Consider the following 17,198-nt stretch of genomic DNA (forward strand, 5'->3'; position numbering starts at 1 on the left):
ACTCTAAAGGGCCCCTTTGGCAGTAGGAAACACATAGACTATTATGGAGATTGATTTTGGAATTTAGATGCACTCTTATTGATTGTGCTTGGCCATACATGTTCATATCCTTGAAGATGTATCATGGGGCAACCTCACCTTTTGAACTCTTTGCCCTGTTGTTCTTTTCAGACTAGCAAAATGACTGGGAGGGGGATGTTAATCCTTCAGATGCAAAAAATGGTTCCAAGAGCCAGGAGGTGACCTGGGTGCAGGGAATTACTGCCTATGTCCCTTCTGTCAACCCAGCTCTTCTGGCCTAGTGGGTAGGAAGCTGCCCTGCTCACCTACAGTGGCGCTCTCAGGTGATGCCGTCCTGGGAGAAAGACGGACAAACCCCTGTGCCGTTTACAACCCTGACAAGCCGCTGGAGGGTCAGGGAGAGTTGGTTCTCACTCGATAGCAAAGAGTTTGACTTTGTTTTTTTAAAAAAATCAGGAGCTCTGAGGTGAGCTCTGGTGGCCTACTGGCAAGAAGCTGTACTACAATCCCAGAGGTACACGGTTCAAATCCACCAGATGCTCTGCCGGAGAAGGAGGGACAATTTCCTCCTGCACCAGTCAGATCTGATTTGATGGTACACGCCCAAAAAATAATAATAAAAAAATAAAATTAAAAAAAAAATCAGGAGCTCTGGTGGCCGAGTGGCAAGAAGCTGCACTGTAATCCCAAAGGCATGTGGTTCAAAGCTACCAGCTGCTCCGTGGAAAAGAATGGACAATCTCCACCTATGTGATTACTGCCACCAGACAGTGTGTGAAAACCACTGGTGTGAAAACCCACCAGACGGATCAGCTATGGGTTGGGTCCAACTCGAAAGTACACAGAAAAAAAAATCCCACAAAAAACAAGTCAAAACAAATCTGCTGCCATCGAGTCAATTCTGACCCACGGTGACCATCCGTCAGGTTTCTGTGATTTCCTAGGAGGAGAGGAAGCTCCATGGAGCAGCTGGGGGTTTGAACTGCTAACTCTTTGATCAGAAGTTCCTTTCCTGTAGCCTTGTCATTGTGCACCGCGGAGCCAGAACCAACCTAGAGCTGACCCTCCAGAGGGTTTTCAGAGACGGTAAATCTCATGAGAGGAGACGGCCCATTTTTTTCCCTTGGAGCAGCTGGAGGATTCAAACCTCGAACCTACAGGTAGGCAGTGCGATTCCTTATTACCAAGCCATCGTCTTTGTGATTTCTACCAAATGACTAGATGAGACTATATAAATAAAGTGCTTATGGTCTGGTAAGAGGATTGGATAGCTTATTAATAATGTGAATATTAACGTCCCTTATGGAGGGAAACCGTATGAATAAGGCATTGTTATGTGGCCATCATGTTACCTGCGTACAAAAGCTATGTACAACAGCTCTGAACCCTGCTCTGTCCTGAGCCAGTCTCACTGTCTTCGACACGCCTCCCCCGATGACCCCCATTACTGTGTCAATTCATCACAGCTGAGGTCTTCCTCTTATGTGCTGTTGAGTCACCTGCGACCCATAGAGACTGTAAAGTAGCTCTGAACTCTGCCCTGTACTGAGCCAGTCTCACTTACTCTGACACATCAACTCCCACCGACCCAGTTACCGTATCAATCCATCTCACCTGGGATCTTCCTCTCCTGCACTGTCCCTCCACCCTTCCAAGCATGATGTCCTTCTCAAAGGAATGGTCCCTTCTGGCCATGTGCCCAAAGTATGTGAGACAGAGCTTCAAAATCCTAACCTCCAAGGAACATCTTGGTTTCACCCTCTCTAGGATAGCCCTGTTTGTTATTTTGGCAGTCTATATGGTATGTTCAATACCCTTCTCCAGCACCATGATTCAAAGGCATCCATTCTTATTCTGTTATTCCTAGTCATTGTCCAGTTCTCCAATGTGCAGCAAGAAATTGGGAAGACCATGCTTGAGTCAGGTGTAATTCAGTTTCCAGACTGATATCACTGCTCTTTAGCACTTTGCAGAGGCCCCTGACAGTAGATTTACCCAATGAAGCCTTTCTCTGTCTGTGGGTTCAGGAGGAAGGTCCTTGTTTCCTTCAACAGCTACAGGCCTAGTGTTCCTTGGAGACTGACCTTCCAGGGAGTCAAAGAGCTTCTCAGAAGGAGACCTGGAGGGAAGTTCTGATGGCCTAGTGGCAAGGAGCTGCAACTATAATCCCAGAGGCACACGGTTTGAATCCACCAGACACTCTGCCGGGGAAGGAGGGACAATCTCCTCCTATACCAGTCAGATCTGATTTGACGGTACACACACACACACACACACACACACACACTAATGAAATAAAAAAAAATTAAAAATAAGAAGAAAAAAAAAAAAAGAAGGAGACCTGGGTCCAAAGGGAACACACTCCACTTCTGGCAATTCTCTCTTGGTGGTACTGAGATCTCAGGTGTGATGAGATTACAGCATGTTGTACTCCATTTCTAATCCTTTACAGCTGCTTTGGTTTATTAGATTGTGAGGGATTGTCTCACATTATGTCCTTACACATATCAATTCCAGCCATGATACAATCCATGGAGCTGTAACATCCTCGCAGGCCCATAGACAGAGGGCGAGAAGGTCCTGACAGAGGAAATGCATCCTGAGTCGTGTTCATAACTTCCAAGTTGACCTTGATTCTGAACTGTCACTTCCCTAATCAACTACTTAATTGTAAGTAAATTTGGTGAGTTCCAGTGGAAAAATCGAAGCCAGAGACCAGTGGGAGGATAACTGACATGAGAGATGATGGAGTGGCCAGCAGTCTGAAGAGCTGAACGTTTTGGACATCTGGAACCTCTGCTTCACAGGAGCCAGCTTTGTGCTGATCCTCCTCAAAGAAAGCATTCGTTTAGCTCAGCTGCAGGATAAACACACGATGGACTCCTGGTGGTGCAGGGTGCTATATGCTGGGTCAGCATTTAGAATCACCAGTGCTCTGTGGGAGAAAGATGCGACTGTCTCCCCAGAATAGATTTACAGCCTCAGAGACCTGATGGTCTTAGTGACCCCAGAGCCTTGGAAACCCAGTGATTTTGGGTGTTTGTTAAATGAAAGTGATGCATAAAAAATGACTAACTTTGAAGAGTGGTGAATACTATAAAGAACGGAAAAGAAGGGAAGGGGTGGAATGATCTGGAAGGAGGAGAAGGGCCCAGGAATGAACAGTTAGTGGAGGTGCCATAGAAATCTGCCAGAGACAGGGTTCCAGATGGTGCAAAGGTCCTGGGGCCGAAATGAATTGGGAATTGTCAAGGAATCCAGGATGACTTTTCTGTGTACTAAGCATTCTGGCTTTTAAGCTAGGCAGAGGTCCTGGCCCAGCAGGGATATCCCAGGGTTACTATGAAGGTCCAACCATGTCATCTATACAAGGTGGCTTCATGTCTTATCAGACCAAGCCAGAATCTTATAAAAATTTGAAAGCTCTTTTTAGAAAAAAGAAGGAAAATGTTTTCATTTACAAACTAAAAAAAATGATGTATGGGACACACTCATCAGGGGCCCAAACGAACTTGAAGCTCTTTAACATTATAGCCAAGCCACTTTCAAGTGTGGAAATGTTCATTCTAATTATAATTTCAACCAATTCAGGCTCCTCCAGACTTCCTGGTGACCCCAGACTCCCCCTGAGGAGGGCAGAGGGCCAGAAAAGTGGGCCAGTGTCCTGTCCCCTCCCCAGCTTCCAGAAACACAGTCAGGCTGTATCCTGAATCACCTCAGAAGCCAGAAGTCTTACAGCCTGTGAGAGACAAGTCTCTGCAGAGCAAACTTCCAATTAAGAAATTCTCCCAATACCGGAAGAAAGACGCTGGCTGGGGTTCAAGCTGCCCCTCAGGGGTAGCCTGGGGATAAGGGGAAGGTTACAGCTCACAATTCCTGCATCTGTTAGCTGGAGTTGGAACTGACACAGAGCTGACGCCTTCAGTGGGTTTCCAGGGCTGTAAACCGGACAGGCAGAGAATGCCTATCTTTCTCCTGTCGAGGAGCTGGTGGCTTTGAACTGTCTTCCTCTGGGTTGACAGCATGTCTTACCCACTGAGCCACCAGAAGTCTGTAGAACCTGGAATGATTTTTTTTTCCAATTAAATATTTTATAAAGGAGAAATGTTCTTTTGCTTTAGGTGAATTTTTTGGGGTTTAAAAAATGTTATTTTTATTACTAATTGTTGTACATTTTCCTCTCCCCCCACAATGCACCCCTTGTTCCATATTGTCATACATTTAATGCCTAATCATTTATTCCTTTTAAACAGTTCTTCCCTACATCTGTTCTACGGCAGTGTTTATTCTATCCACTCTTTTCCCATTCTTTCTCCAACTACCTCCACCCTCTTTGTCCTATTTTATAACATTGGAGGAGCCGGAATTGGTTGGAGTCATAATTAGAATGAACATTTCAATGCTTGAAAATGGCTTGGCTGTAATGTTAAAGAGTTTCAAGTGACTGAGAAATCTCACTCAGCATAACATCCTCTAGGCTCTCCACTGTTGTGTAATGTTTTATGAGTTCATTGTTCTTCAAGGCTACGTACCATTGTGTGAATGAATGTACTATAATTTTTCTAGGCATTCATTTGGTGATGGGCACCTGCGTTGCTTCCATCTCTTTGCTATAATGAATAATGCAACAATAAACACAGGTGTGCATGGAATTTTTTCTTTTTTTATATTATTTTATTTCATTATTTTGTGTGTGTACCGTCAAATCAGCTCTGAGTGGTACAGGAGGAGATTGTTCCTCCTTCTCCAGCAGAGCATCTGGTGGATTTGAACCATGCACCTCTGAGACTGTAGTTGCAGCTTCTTTCCACTAGGCCACCAGAGCTCGCGAGAATTTTTTTTTTTAAAAGTAAGAGTTTTAACAACTGAGGAGGGATCGTAAGACAATCTTGTCTTCTCCCCCCAATGACCATGAAGTTCCACTCTGGCTCCTGAGAAACCCCTAGAGAATATTTTAGGTCTCTGGGTGGCTCAGAGGGAGGGAGCCCTGGTGATGCAGTGGTTAAAGAACTTGGCTGTTAAGCACAAGGTTGGCTGTTCTAATCCACGAGCCTCTCTTCAGAAGAAAGATGAGGCTGACTTGTTCTGTCAAGATTTACAGCCTTATGACCTTCCTAGGTCGCTCTGCCCCGTTCTGCAGGGTGGTTGGTGGTGGGTGGGAAATCGGCTTTATGGCCGTGGGTTTGGGGTTTGAGGAAGCTCACGTGGTTTGTACTTGACTACTGACCTCAACACTTGAACCCACCCAGGGACGCCAAGGAAGAAAGACCTGGTGACCAACTTATGTAAAGATCACAGCCACGAGAGAGTCACCTCCTGCCCCCCAAGCATGGAGCGACCCTGGCTCCCAGCTGTCCTGCTTGGAGGGACTCTGCATCCCTGGCAGGAGGGACACGAGGAGTCGTGTGTGATTCAGTGACCAGGCGCTGTGCCAGATGCTTCTGGGAAGAAAGGATGGTCATTATTACCTAATAATTACCAATCAGAGTGCCCTGGAGCCTGGGTCTGGCCCTCACCGCAGTGCACGCTTCCTCTTTGGGTGCCTTCCTCCTAATCTCCTGGCTATAAATACCACATTGGATGACGCGTGCAAGTCTATATTTGGCTCAAAAATCTCTCTCTCATCTATCATTCATCCCACTGCCTCCTAGGAGTCTCCACTTCTGTGTCTGTCACAGACTGAATTGTGTCCCTCTAAAATACATATTAAGTGGCACATCACAAAAGCAACAACAATGAAACACACGTTGACTTGGGTGGACCGCGCTTCTTGGTGTTTTGATGTACTAGGGCAGTCTAGAACGACCCTCACCCACTATGGTCTGATCGGCCAGTCAGTCAGTTGTCAAAAGTTTAAGACTAGCATGTAACTCCCTTAATCCTGTCCCTGCTCTGATCCCGCATAGAGGAGTCTCCATGGGGAAAAGTGAGAGCAGAGGGGGCCTCAGTACCTGTAAGAAAGAAATGACAGGAGCTGGTCTTGGACACAGGGTCCCTATGGGGTGAACCTTCTAGACCTAGGAAAAAATCCAAGACACATGCAGGTCTCTCCAGATGCAGAGGCAAACAGAAGCACCTCCATCCAGGTTGCACAGAGAAGAAGCTTTGCCCTAGAGTAGGCACCCACATTTAGACTTCTAGTCCGTGTGAGAAAACATTTCTGTTAAAGGTGTCCACATGTGGAATCAGTTACAGCAGCACTAGATAACCAAGCAACGCCCACTGCACTTGTCCAGGTTCTCAGAGCTCCTCCTCTGCTCCTGGGGCCCCTTCCTCCTGACTTGCCTCTTGGTCAATGTCAAGGTTAATCTCCCAGAGGTTCAGGCTGAGAACTTTGGAGAGGTCCTTCACTCCTCTTGCTCAGACCTCATGTCCAGCTCATCAGCACATGGTCAGCTAGACGCTGCCCTCTCAACATCCTCTCTCCTATCCCCTACTGAGGAGTTGGAAGGGGAAAGGAGTGTAGGTGATCAGAGTCAGGTGATCAGTAGGGGACAGTTTTATGAGACATGCAGTGAGGGGAACCCCAGCCTAAGGGGCCTCAGGCCATATCCTGTGTGTGGTGCAGAGTTGGGGTGGTGTGGGCAGGTCCACCAAGGTGAGGTCACAGAAGACATCCATGGTGGCCCCCCTGGGAGATCAGAGGTCTTCCCCAGGCGGTGGTGTTAGATGCCATGGAGTCAGGGACAACTCACGGTGAACAACGTGTCAGTACCGTGCCTTACTCCCTCCACCCTCGTGACCTCTGTCATGCTCCATCCCATTGTCACAGCCACTATGCTAATCCATCTCGTTGAGGGTCTTCCTCTCTTTTGCTGACCCTCTTCTTTCCCAAGCATCTCCAAAGCATATGAAATGAAATTTCATCATCCTTGTCTCTAAGGCGCGCCCTAGTTGCACAGTCTCCATGACATGTTTGTTCTTTTGGTAGTGTATGATATAGTCAGTACTCTTCTCCAACACCACACGGCAAAGACACTGATGCTTCTTCTGCCTTCTTTAGTCATTGTCCAGCTCTCAGATAGATAGCACATGATTGAAAAGATCATTGAAAAACAACTATGAGATATCATCTCACCCCAGTCAGAATAGCAAAATTTAAACAGAACAGCAAACAACAAATGCTGGCAAGGTTGTGGAGAAACTAGAACCCTTATTCACTATGGGTGGAAGTGTAAACTCGTGCAACCACTGTGGAAGGCAGTACGGCACTTGACTCAGCAATTCCACTACTGGTAATATACCCCAAAGAAACTATAACTGCCACCCAAGCAGATATATGCACACCCATGTTTATTGTGGCTTTGTTTGCAATAGCAAAGAGTTGGAAACAACCTAAGTGCCCATCAACAAACAAATGGACAGAGAATTCACACAATGGAATACTATGCTGCATTGAAAAACAAGGAACTCATGAAATATTAAAAATGGGTGACCCTGGAGGACATTATGTTGAGTGAAATATCTCACTCACAAAAGGACAAATACTGCATAGTGCCACTGTTGTAAAATGGGACTGACATCGGGGTTGGGAGGAGACTGAGAAAGATGGGACAAATAATGTATACTGCATTGAAACAGATGAGGGAGAAAACTGTGTTTAAAAGGGATATGTGATTAGGTATTTTTGTCATAACAGAATGAAGTCCAGAATGAAGGCTGCATAGTGGAGTGGACTTGGCAGGAGGGATTGTATAACAATGAAAGAATTTTTCCTTTACTTTTCAAAGAGAAGAGCAAACTTGGAGGGAAGGGTGGGCAGGGAGGAAAGTGCAACAGTGAATGAATGGAAATCCAAAGTCTTTGTAAACTTTCATTAAAATTAAAATAAAAGATATAGTAAAATATGATTAAAATAAAGTACAAGGACGACTTTTATGGATAAATGTGCCATCTTGGTAAACTTGAAGGCAGCTAATCCCAGAGATTAGAGGGGCTCCTTGTGACCACCAAGAAGAAGCTGTAGAGTCTGCCCACTGGATTCAGAGTCCTTACTGCACCCAGGAGACAGAGAGTGTTGTAATCCTGAAGGCAGTATGAGATGATAGCACAGGATCAACAGGATATAGAGACCCCGAGCTCACAGGAGGAGAGGACAGGGTGCGCCTGCCAGCACAAAGCTGTCTGGAGGAGCGGGTGTCTCAGACGCTTAAGAGCAGAGCTGAAGAGCTTTGCAATACTCGCCCAGCAGGGACAGTTGGGGAGAGCCCTGCCGGGGGCTTGTCTTGATCAAAGAACAGTAGCTGAGTCATTCCTATTAGTGCTAAACAAGGCTTGGAACCAGCCTACTCTGTTTCCACGGCCTGCTGAGAACCTGCAATGCCACCCTATGTGTGTGTCCCAGCAGGAGACAGGCTGAAATGAGCCCTTCTGAACAGCCCTGCTTCCACGTCCATCCAGACCCAGCTCTCAGATTGTAGCTTGTTGTGTTGTGAAGTGTGGGTGAGTCAGCCCTGCCTCATGGCAACCCCACGTGCAAGAGAAGCAAGCCGGCCGAGCCTGCCCACCTCCACCGTCTATGCCCTGACGGCAGTCCCTGTGCATATCCCTGTACCTTTCCACTCATCTTCTCCTTTACCAAACGCGATGGACTAGGCCGTCCTGATAACACCCCCAAAGTGCATGAGAGGACGTCGTCTCACCTTCCTGGCTTTCAGGGGGCGTCCCAGGTGCATGTCTTCCAGGACTGATTGGCTTGTTCTTTGACTGTTGCTGCTGAATCGGAACCGACACACAGCTGACCCTCTAGCGTGATTCTGAAGCTCTAAATCCCACAGCAGGAGACGGCCCACCTTTCTCCTGAGGAGTGGCTGGGATTTGAACCTGCAGAGAGGCGTAGTCTTTGGGTCACTTTGGGCTGCATCACCAGAGCTCCCTGGTATACTGTTCTTTCCATAATAAAACCTGTAACTGAAAGTTGTTGTTGTTTTGTGCTGTCGAGTTGCTTGCGACTCATAGCGACCCTATGTACAACAGCCCTAAACTCTGCTCTGTCCTGTGACAATCGCACTGCCTCTGACACACCCATCCCGATTATCCCAGTCACTGAATCAATCCACCTCATAGAGGGTCTTCCCCTCCTGCGCTGTCCCTCCACCCTACCAAGCATGACGTCCCTCTCCAAGGACCGGTCTCTCCTTACAACATGTCCAAAGTATGTTAGACAGAGCCTCAGAATCCTTGCCTGCAAGGAGCCACCCGGTTTAACCCTCTCCAGGATGAAACTGTTTTCTTAGCAGTCCATGGTATAGTCAATACTCTTTTCCAGCACCACAGCTCAAAGGTATCAATTCTCCTTCTACCCTCCCTAGTCATTGTCCAACTCTCTGATGCATAACAAGTGATTACAAAGACCATGTCCTGTATCAGACACACCTTAGTCTCCAGAGAGACACCATTGCTCTTCAGTACTTTGGAGAGGTCCCTAACAGCAGACTCTCCCATTGCAATACGTCTTTTAATTTCCTGGCTGCTGGTACCAACTGAAAGTACAGTCTGTAAATTATATGCAGTCATTGTAACACATTCTTGAGTCCCATGCAGAGAAACAGAGTGTGGTGGGAGAGATACCTGGTGTCAGACTCGATAAAAAAGGGGGAGAGGAAGCAGGATGTCTGACCTCTGCTCTGAGATGTCGCAGTGGAGCGCTGCTGAGTTGGAACCAACTCATAGCTGATCATTCAGTGGCTTTTCAGAGGCAGTAAATGACACAGGAGCTGGCAGTCCATCCTTCTTCCTGGGAGCCGCTGGTGGATTCGAACCATACACTTCTGGGTTGGCAGCACAGCTCCTTACCAGATGATCTTGGTTAATGATCTTGAAAATTTTCTGCCTTCTGGAAGTTAGACAAGGAAGTCGGGTACCACGCCATCATGATAGCAGCTGACAAAACAAAAGCTGACAAAAAGAACTGACCCACAGATTTCTAAGTTGCAATTTATTCCACGTACAGAATCGGGTAAAGTTGAGGAAAAAAACACGCTTGGGAGGAGTGTCAGTCTTTTCCATTGGAGAGCCCAGGTGTTAGAATCAGTTATTTCAACCCCATGAAGTGTAATTGAAAATGCACTCGGAAATTTAATTACCCAACTTGGTAATTGACATTCATTTTTAGAAGAATCGAAGCTGTTGAACTTGTGAGTTAATGAAATATTAATCAAAGAAAAAGTGAAAGTAATTGTTCTTGTTTTTATGCAAAACTTAACTGGGTTTATAAATAGAAAGCCAGATTTGCAAGTTACACTTGGGTGTTTAAGAAAAACTAGCTCTATTTTTAATTTATAAGTTTAATAAATACAATATTAATTTAACTACAAGCAGCAGTAGGTAGCTTTTATCTGCATGAAAGGCCTGTTTCAAAATGGAAAAAAACCCAACAAACCAAACAATTAAATAAACCAACAAACCTCATCTGACAATACCGTACGTCGCAGCCCTCTTAGAAGAGCTGGCATTTCACAGACTTCTGTGTCCAGTGCCTGGGATGCCCTTCTCGACCTTGAAATCCCAAACCAACCCCACAGCTGTCAGATCGGTTCTGACCGTATGTGTCAGAGCAGAACTGCTCCGCAGGGTGTCTTGGCTTTAACAGTTTTTTTCCTTTTTAAATTTGGCTTTTCTTTTTCTTTTTTTGGTTGTTGTTATGTGCAGTTGAATTAGATCCGACAGGCACAGGAGGAGATTGCCCCTCCTTCTCCAGTGAAGCGTCTGGTGGATTCAAACCATGTGCCTTCAGGATTGCAGCACAGCTTCTTGCCACTAGGCCACCAGAGCTCCCTTTAATTTGGATGGGTGGGGTATTGACAGACCAAGAAGGGGTTGAAGAGAGGCCTTTGGGAGAAAGAAAACGCAATGGGCATTGAATATTTTTTTTAAAAAAAATTTTATTTTTGTACAGCATATTCTTCCCATTTAATTTTTTCTCAGTCATTCATTGTTGCACATTTTCCTTTTTGCCCACCCCTTCCCCCAGTTCTCTTTTCTCTTTGAAAAGAAAAAATTCTTTCATTGTTATACAATCCCTTGTTCCTCCAAGTCCACAGTCCACTTCACTATGCATCTTTTTTTTTGCAACTTGTCATGAAAATAATACCTAATCATATATCCCTTTTAAACAGTTCTTGCCCTCATCTGTTTCAATGCAGTCTACATTATTTATCCTCTTTCTTAGATTCCCCCCAACCCCAATATCAGCCCTGTTTTACAACATAGGACCATGCAGTATTGGTCCTTTTGTGACTTATATACTTCACTCAGCATAATGTCCTCCAGGGTGACTAATTTTGAATAATATTGCATGAGTTCCTTGTTTTTAAACGCAGCATAGTATTCCATTGTATAAATATACCACAGCTTCTCTGTCCATTCGTTTGTTGATGGGCACTTGGATTGTTTCCAACTTTTGCTCTTGTGAACAAAAAGCCACAATAAACATGAGTGTGCATTTATCTGCTTGGGTGGTGATTATGGTTGTTTTAGGATATATTCCCAGTAGTAGAATTTCTGGGTGAAATGGTATTTCTATTTCCAACTTTTTGAGAAAGTGCTGTACTGTCTTCCATAGTGGTTGCACCATTTTACACTCCTACTAACAGTGAATAAGGGTTCCCAGTTTCTCTACAACCTCTCCAGCATTTGTTACTTGCTGCTCTGTTGAACTTTGCTATTCTTACTGGGGTGAGATGATATCTCATAGTTGTTTTGAGTTTTTTTCCCTTTTTTTAAAGAATTGATTTTATTTTTGTAGTGGAGAATAGTGATTGCAAAGACCATGTCCTGTATTAGACGCACCTTAGTCTCCAGTCTCTTCACATATAACATGCCAATGTAAAGAATCTACTGTCAAAGGTCTCTTGAAAGTGCTAAAGAGCAAAGACGTCAGTTTAAAGGCTAAGGTGTGCCTGACCCAAGCCATTGTCTTTGCAGTTATTTCTTATGTACGTGATAGTTGGACAATAAATAAGGATGACAGAAGAATCAATGCCTTTGAGTTGTGGGAAGAATGTGGATGATCCCATGGTCTGCCAGAAGAATAAACACAACTGCTTTGGGGGAAGTACAACCAGGGAGCTCTGCAGAGGCAAGGATGGGGAATCTCACAGACCTTGGCCATGTTGTTGGGAGGCATTAGTCCTTGGGAAAAAAACCCACATGCTGGAAAAAGTGGAGGGTCAGAACAAGAGAGAAAGGCCCGCAGTGAGACAGACAGACACACGGACTGCAATAACAGATATGGCGGAGGTTGTGAGGATCGTGCCGGATAGGGCAAGGTTATTGTTGTTGAGGGGTCACTACAATTTGCAGTGGACTTGACTGAACCTAACAGCATCATGGAGACAATGCACATACATCATGCATAGCAAGCAGAGAAGACGCCTCTGGGGATGTGCATGTCACAACCACAAGATGGACAAAGTATCTGCATAAAAATATGCAATTATAGGAGGGGAGAGGGCCGCCGGGGCGCTTGGCACCGTGGCTCGTGCTCTGCGCCCATGGAGCTGGCTTCCTGGGAGCTGGCAAACTCAGATGAGAAGCACTGACCAGCGAGCTTCTCTACTGTCCTTCTGGGAACTCGTTCCAATGAGCAGAACCTCTTCAAAAGAAGAAGGCCGATCCTAGGAGAGACCAGTGGCAAAAGATGGTTTGAAGAAGAAGATCTGATGACTCAAGAAAGCTAGCCAAGAACTCATTCCCATTGAAGATTTTATTACACCCGTGAAGTTTTTAGACAAAGCAAGGCAGCGGCCTCAGGTGGAGCTCTCCTTTGAGGAGACCGAGAAGAGAGCTCTGCTTCTGAAGAAGTGGTCTCTGTACAAGCAGCAGGAGCACGAGGTGGAGAGCGAGGTCATCAAGTCCCTGCTCGAGGCCCAGCAGGATGTTGTGCAGGAGCTGCGCTTCGTAGCCTGGAGCTCACGAGGAGGCCATCAAGTGGGACCCCAGCCTACTCCTTTAACGAGAGAACAGCCTCATTATACCCCATCCGTCCCTAACTACCAGCGCCCTGAAGGCAAGTACAAGGACATCACCAAGGTATACACACAGGTGGAGTCCAAGAGATAAAGGTATAAGCCACTGTCCTCTGTCCTCCTCGGAAAGCACTGCTCTTGACAACCACAGTGACCAGGGGTTCAAGTTTGTTATATACAGAATAAAGCATGAAACATCTTCATGTGGTAAAAAAAAAACACAAAAAAAACACCAAAAAAAATAACCCCAATTATAAAAAAATATGCAATTCTCATTCTGTACGTACAACTCCGTGATACTGATTACATACTTCAGATTACGCAGCCCTTCTCCTTGTCCTTTTCTGAGCTGCTTCTCATGTTGTTGTTATGTGCTGTTGAGTCATTTGCGACTCATAGCGACCCTATGTACAACAGCCCTAAACCCTGCTCTATCCTGTGCCAATCACATTGCCTCTGACACACCCATCCCGATTACCCCGTCACTGAATCAATCCACCTCATAGAGGGTCTTCCCCTCCTGTGCTGTCCCTCTACTCTACCCAGCATGATGTCCCTCTCCAAACTTAAACTTACTAGGGAGCTCTGGTGACCTAGTGGCAAGAAGCAGCACTGCAATCCCAGAGGTATGCGGTTTGAATCCACCAGATGCTTTGCTGGAGGAGGAGGGGCAATCTCCTCCTGTACCAGTCAGATCTGATTTGATGGTACACACAAAATAATAAAATTTTTTTAAAAAATAAAAAACCACAAAAACTTAAACTACTGTCCCCTAAGTTTTCTACCCAATATTTTGAGTTGCTTTGGTCATTTGATCACATATAGGTAAATCTTGAGTTCAAGGTAGATGTTTTTAATAGTTAAGCTATCATTTGGTTTTAAGAAGACATAAGGGGATTTCTTTTTTTTTGTCTATCAGACCATTTTTAATCACCTTATATACATAAAAAAAGGTAGATGATGAGTAAGGTTTTTGTTGTTCTTATCAGGTGTCAAGTCAACTATGACTCAAGGTGATCCTATGAAAAATAGATGAGTATCTTCTCTGTCAAACTCTGAGCCATTGTTACAGTCAGTATGTCTGTCCGTCTTGTGGAGGGCCTTTCTCTCTTACACTGATCCTCTGCCTTTCCCAGAATGATGTCTTTTTTTTTTTAATTAATTTGAATGAAAGTTTACAGAGACTTTGGATTTCAATTCATTCATTTTTGTACTTTTCTCTTAAGGGGTTATTTATTTTTTTTTCTTTAAGGGGATATTTTTGCCTTAAGATTTAAAGGTTATCTCAGGACAATAGTTTCAGAGGTTCATCTAGTCCTGAAATGGTTCCAGAAACTCTGGAGTCTGTGAATATTTGAAATTCTGTTCTGCATTTCCCCCCTTTTGATAAAAATTATTTTATACATTCTTTGATCAAAATGTTCAAATGGTAGCTGGGCACAATTCAATATTTCCATTCTCATAACAAAAGAGGCAGCTATTCAGGGAGGCAATTACCTGGCTGTAAACTTTTTGGATGGCTGTATCCAGGCCTTTCTTCTGCAGTACTGCTGCATGAGTTTGAACCACTAACCTTTAGATTACTAGCTGAGCACAAACTGTTTGCACCTCCCAGGGACCTCTCACCTTCAAACCACCCACTACCGAGTCAATTCTGGCCCACAGAGTCCCTGTAAAATGGATTAGAACTGCCTCACATGGTTTTCAAAGCTGTAAGTCTTTATTGGAACAGACTGCTTCATCCCTTTGCTGTGAAGTGCCTGATGGGTTTAAACTATTGATCTTTTTGTTAGGATCTCGATGCTTATCCCACTGTGGCACCAGGCCTCTTCCCTGCTCTCAGGACCTGGCAAAGTCCTTCCTTTTCCAAAAGGCCTAACTCATATTCTGTGCCTGACCTGGCTGGAATCCTGCTTCTTCGCCGACAGCCCGCACTGTGGCCTCTGTCAGAGAAGACCTTGGCGAGCTGTCAGCTGGACCATCTCTGTCCTGTAACCACGTGGGATGAGTTGCACTCAGTGAGTTGGCACACTGTGGGCATCGTGGTTGGAGGGGCACATGGGGCAAGGTGGTGCTTGTGGAGGGCCATGGACAACGGAAGCAGGACCCTGTCTACACACAGAGGACTCGGGAAGAGAACCAGAGAGGCTCCCGGAGCAGTGACCCGAGCCACCAGCAGCTGCGTTCATGGTAACTGTTGAACTACACAGAAACAACCCATCCATGAGAGCAGATATGTCTTTCCTGGGTCCTCTACATGTACCCTGCACATCAGTACTGTGTCTACTAACCCCAGCTGGACTGATTGCCGATACAGTGATGTCAATACTTCAGTGTAGTGAGAATCCAGTGTGCCCCTGGGCGCCGTTCCCACTGCTGGCTTGACGCTGTGACAACGAGGGCCGTGGTCTCAGGTTCTGTGCAGAAGGCATTCTCTCTGGCCAGGGAGCCTGGGGTCCCTCCCCAGGACTTACTAGACAGGACAATGCCTCCCACAAAGATGCCCCCCCCCTTAATCTACAGAGTTTTCTAATATGTTACAGAGTAAAGGAAATTAAGATTGCAGTTGGCATCGACGCCGCTAATAAACTAATCTTAAAGTATGAAGATTTTCTTGGATTATCCAAGTCCAATGCCATCACAGACAGACTGACAGCTGTCACTCAGTCCATTCTACCTCACGGCCACCTATATACAAGATGCAGTCCAGTCCTGTGCCATCCTCTCGGTTGCCAGCATGTTGCCAAGTCCACGTTACCAATCCAGCTCATCGAGGGGCTCCCTTGTCTGGCAGACCCTCTGCTCTGCCAAATATGTGTTTAAAAGCAGCGAGCCAGGCAGTGCTCTGCTGTGATCCACAAGGTGTTCAGGGCCAGCATTCACAGTCCACCAGGCCTTTTTCCCCGGACCATCTCAAGCCCAGAAGCCCTGTTGAAACCTTTCTACTCTAGTGACTGGCTGGTGTATGAAATACCACTGGCAGAGTGTCCAATGTGTGGAAGCCGGACGATGAATAAGGAAGAAGGAGGAACTGATGCCTTTACATTGTGTTAGCCAAGAATACTGACCTTAACATGGACTGTCAAAAACAAGTCTGTCTTGGAAGAAATGCAGTCAGAATGTTCATAAGAAATAAGGAGGAGGGAGCTCTGGCGGCCTAGTGGCAAGAAGCTGCACTGCAATCCCAGAGATATGTGGTTCAAATCCACCAGATGCTCTGCTGGAGAAGAAGAGGCAATCTCCTGTATCAGTCAGGTCTGATTCGACGGTACACACACACACAAATAAGAAAATAAAATTTTAAAAAAGAAAATGACTTTAAAAAAAAAAGAAATAGGAAGGGTTAGACTTTGTCTCACACACTTGGGCCTATTATCAGGAGGGGCTAGTCCCTGAGGAGAGGAACTGTGCGTGGTAAGGTCGGGTATCAGTGACATAGAGGAAGGCCCTCGATGAGATGACTGGACACGGGGACGAGAACAGCAGGCTCGCACTCAGCAGTGAGGGTGAGGGATGGCGCAGGACCTGGAGGGTTTCGTGCTGTTGGGTCAGGGCTGCTGTGGCTTGGAGCTGACTCTGTGGTGCCCAACAGCATCGCAGCGACATGCAGGCCCTCAGTGCGACAGACTGGGAAGACCGAGGCTTGGAGAAGGTGGGCGGAGGCAGGAACGAACTCCTCAATAAACACCAGAAGCCACCTCCATCACGTCGGTTTCAAGTCCTGCTCATCCTCCATCGGGTTCCCTGACTCTTCTTATTGGAGGAGACGGCGATCTTTCTCCTGCTTGTAGATTTGAACCACTCACCTTCAAGTTAGCAATCTGAGATGTTAGGGACTATGTGACCAGGGCTCCAAAGTATTGTTCTTTACTGATTAGTAAGTGAGTACAAAGGAGTTCTGGTGGCCTAGTGGCAAGAAGCTGCGCTGCAGTCCCAGAGGTACATGGTTCGAATCCACCAGATGCTCTGCTGGAGAAGGAGGGGCAACCTCCTCCTGTACCCGTCATATCTAATTTGATGGTATACACACACACACACACACACACACACACACACACACACACACACTTTTTAAAAAATATGAAACGTTTCAAGAATTTGCGTGTCATCCTTGTGCAGGGGCCATGCTAATCCTCTCTGTATCCAATTTTAGCATATGTGCTTCCGAAGCGAGCGCCCACCATTTAGTGTTTTGAGTTTTTTAAAATT

At 45.8% G+C, this 17,198-nt stretch overlaps 1 pseudogene; it reads left to right on the top strand.

Moving 5' to 3' along the window:
• LOC102845689 overlaps positions 1-13,083 on the top strand; it is a 15,521-nt pseudogene extending 2,438 nt beyond the window's left edge.
• Positions 13,084-17,198: the final 4,115 nt, after the last annotated feature.

The sequence above is a fragment of the Elephantulus edwardii genome, unplaced genomic scaffold (assembly GCF_000299155.1).
Source record: "Elephantulus edwardii isolate Elephantulus edwardi_28Jun2011 unplaced genomic scaffold, EleEdw1.0 scaffold00328, whole genome shotgun sequence".
NCBI lineage: Eukaryota > Metazoa > Chordata > Mammalia > Macroscelidea > Macroscelididae > Elephantulus > Elephantulus edwardii.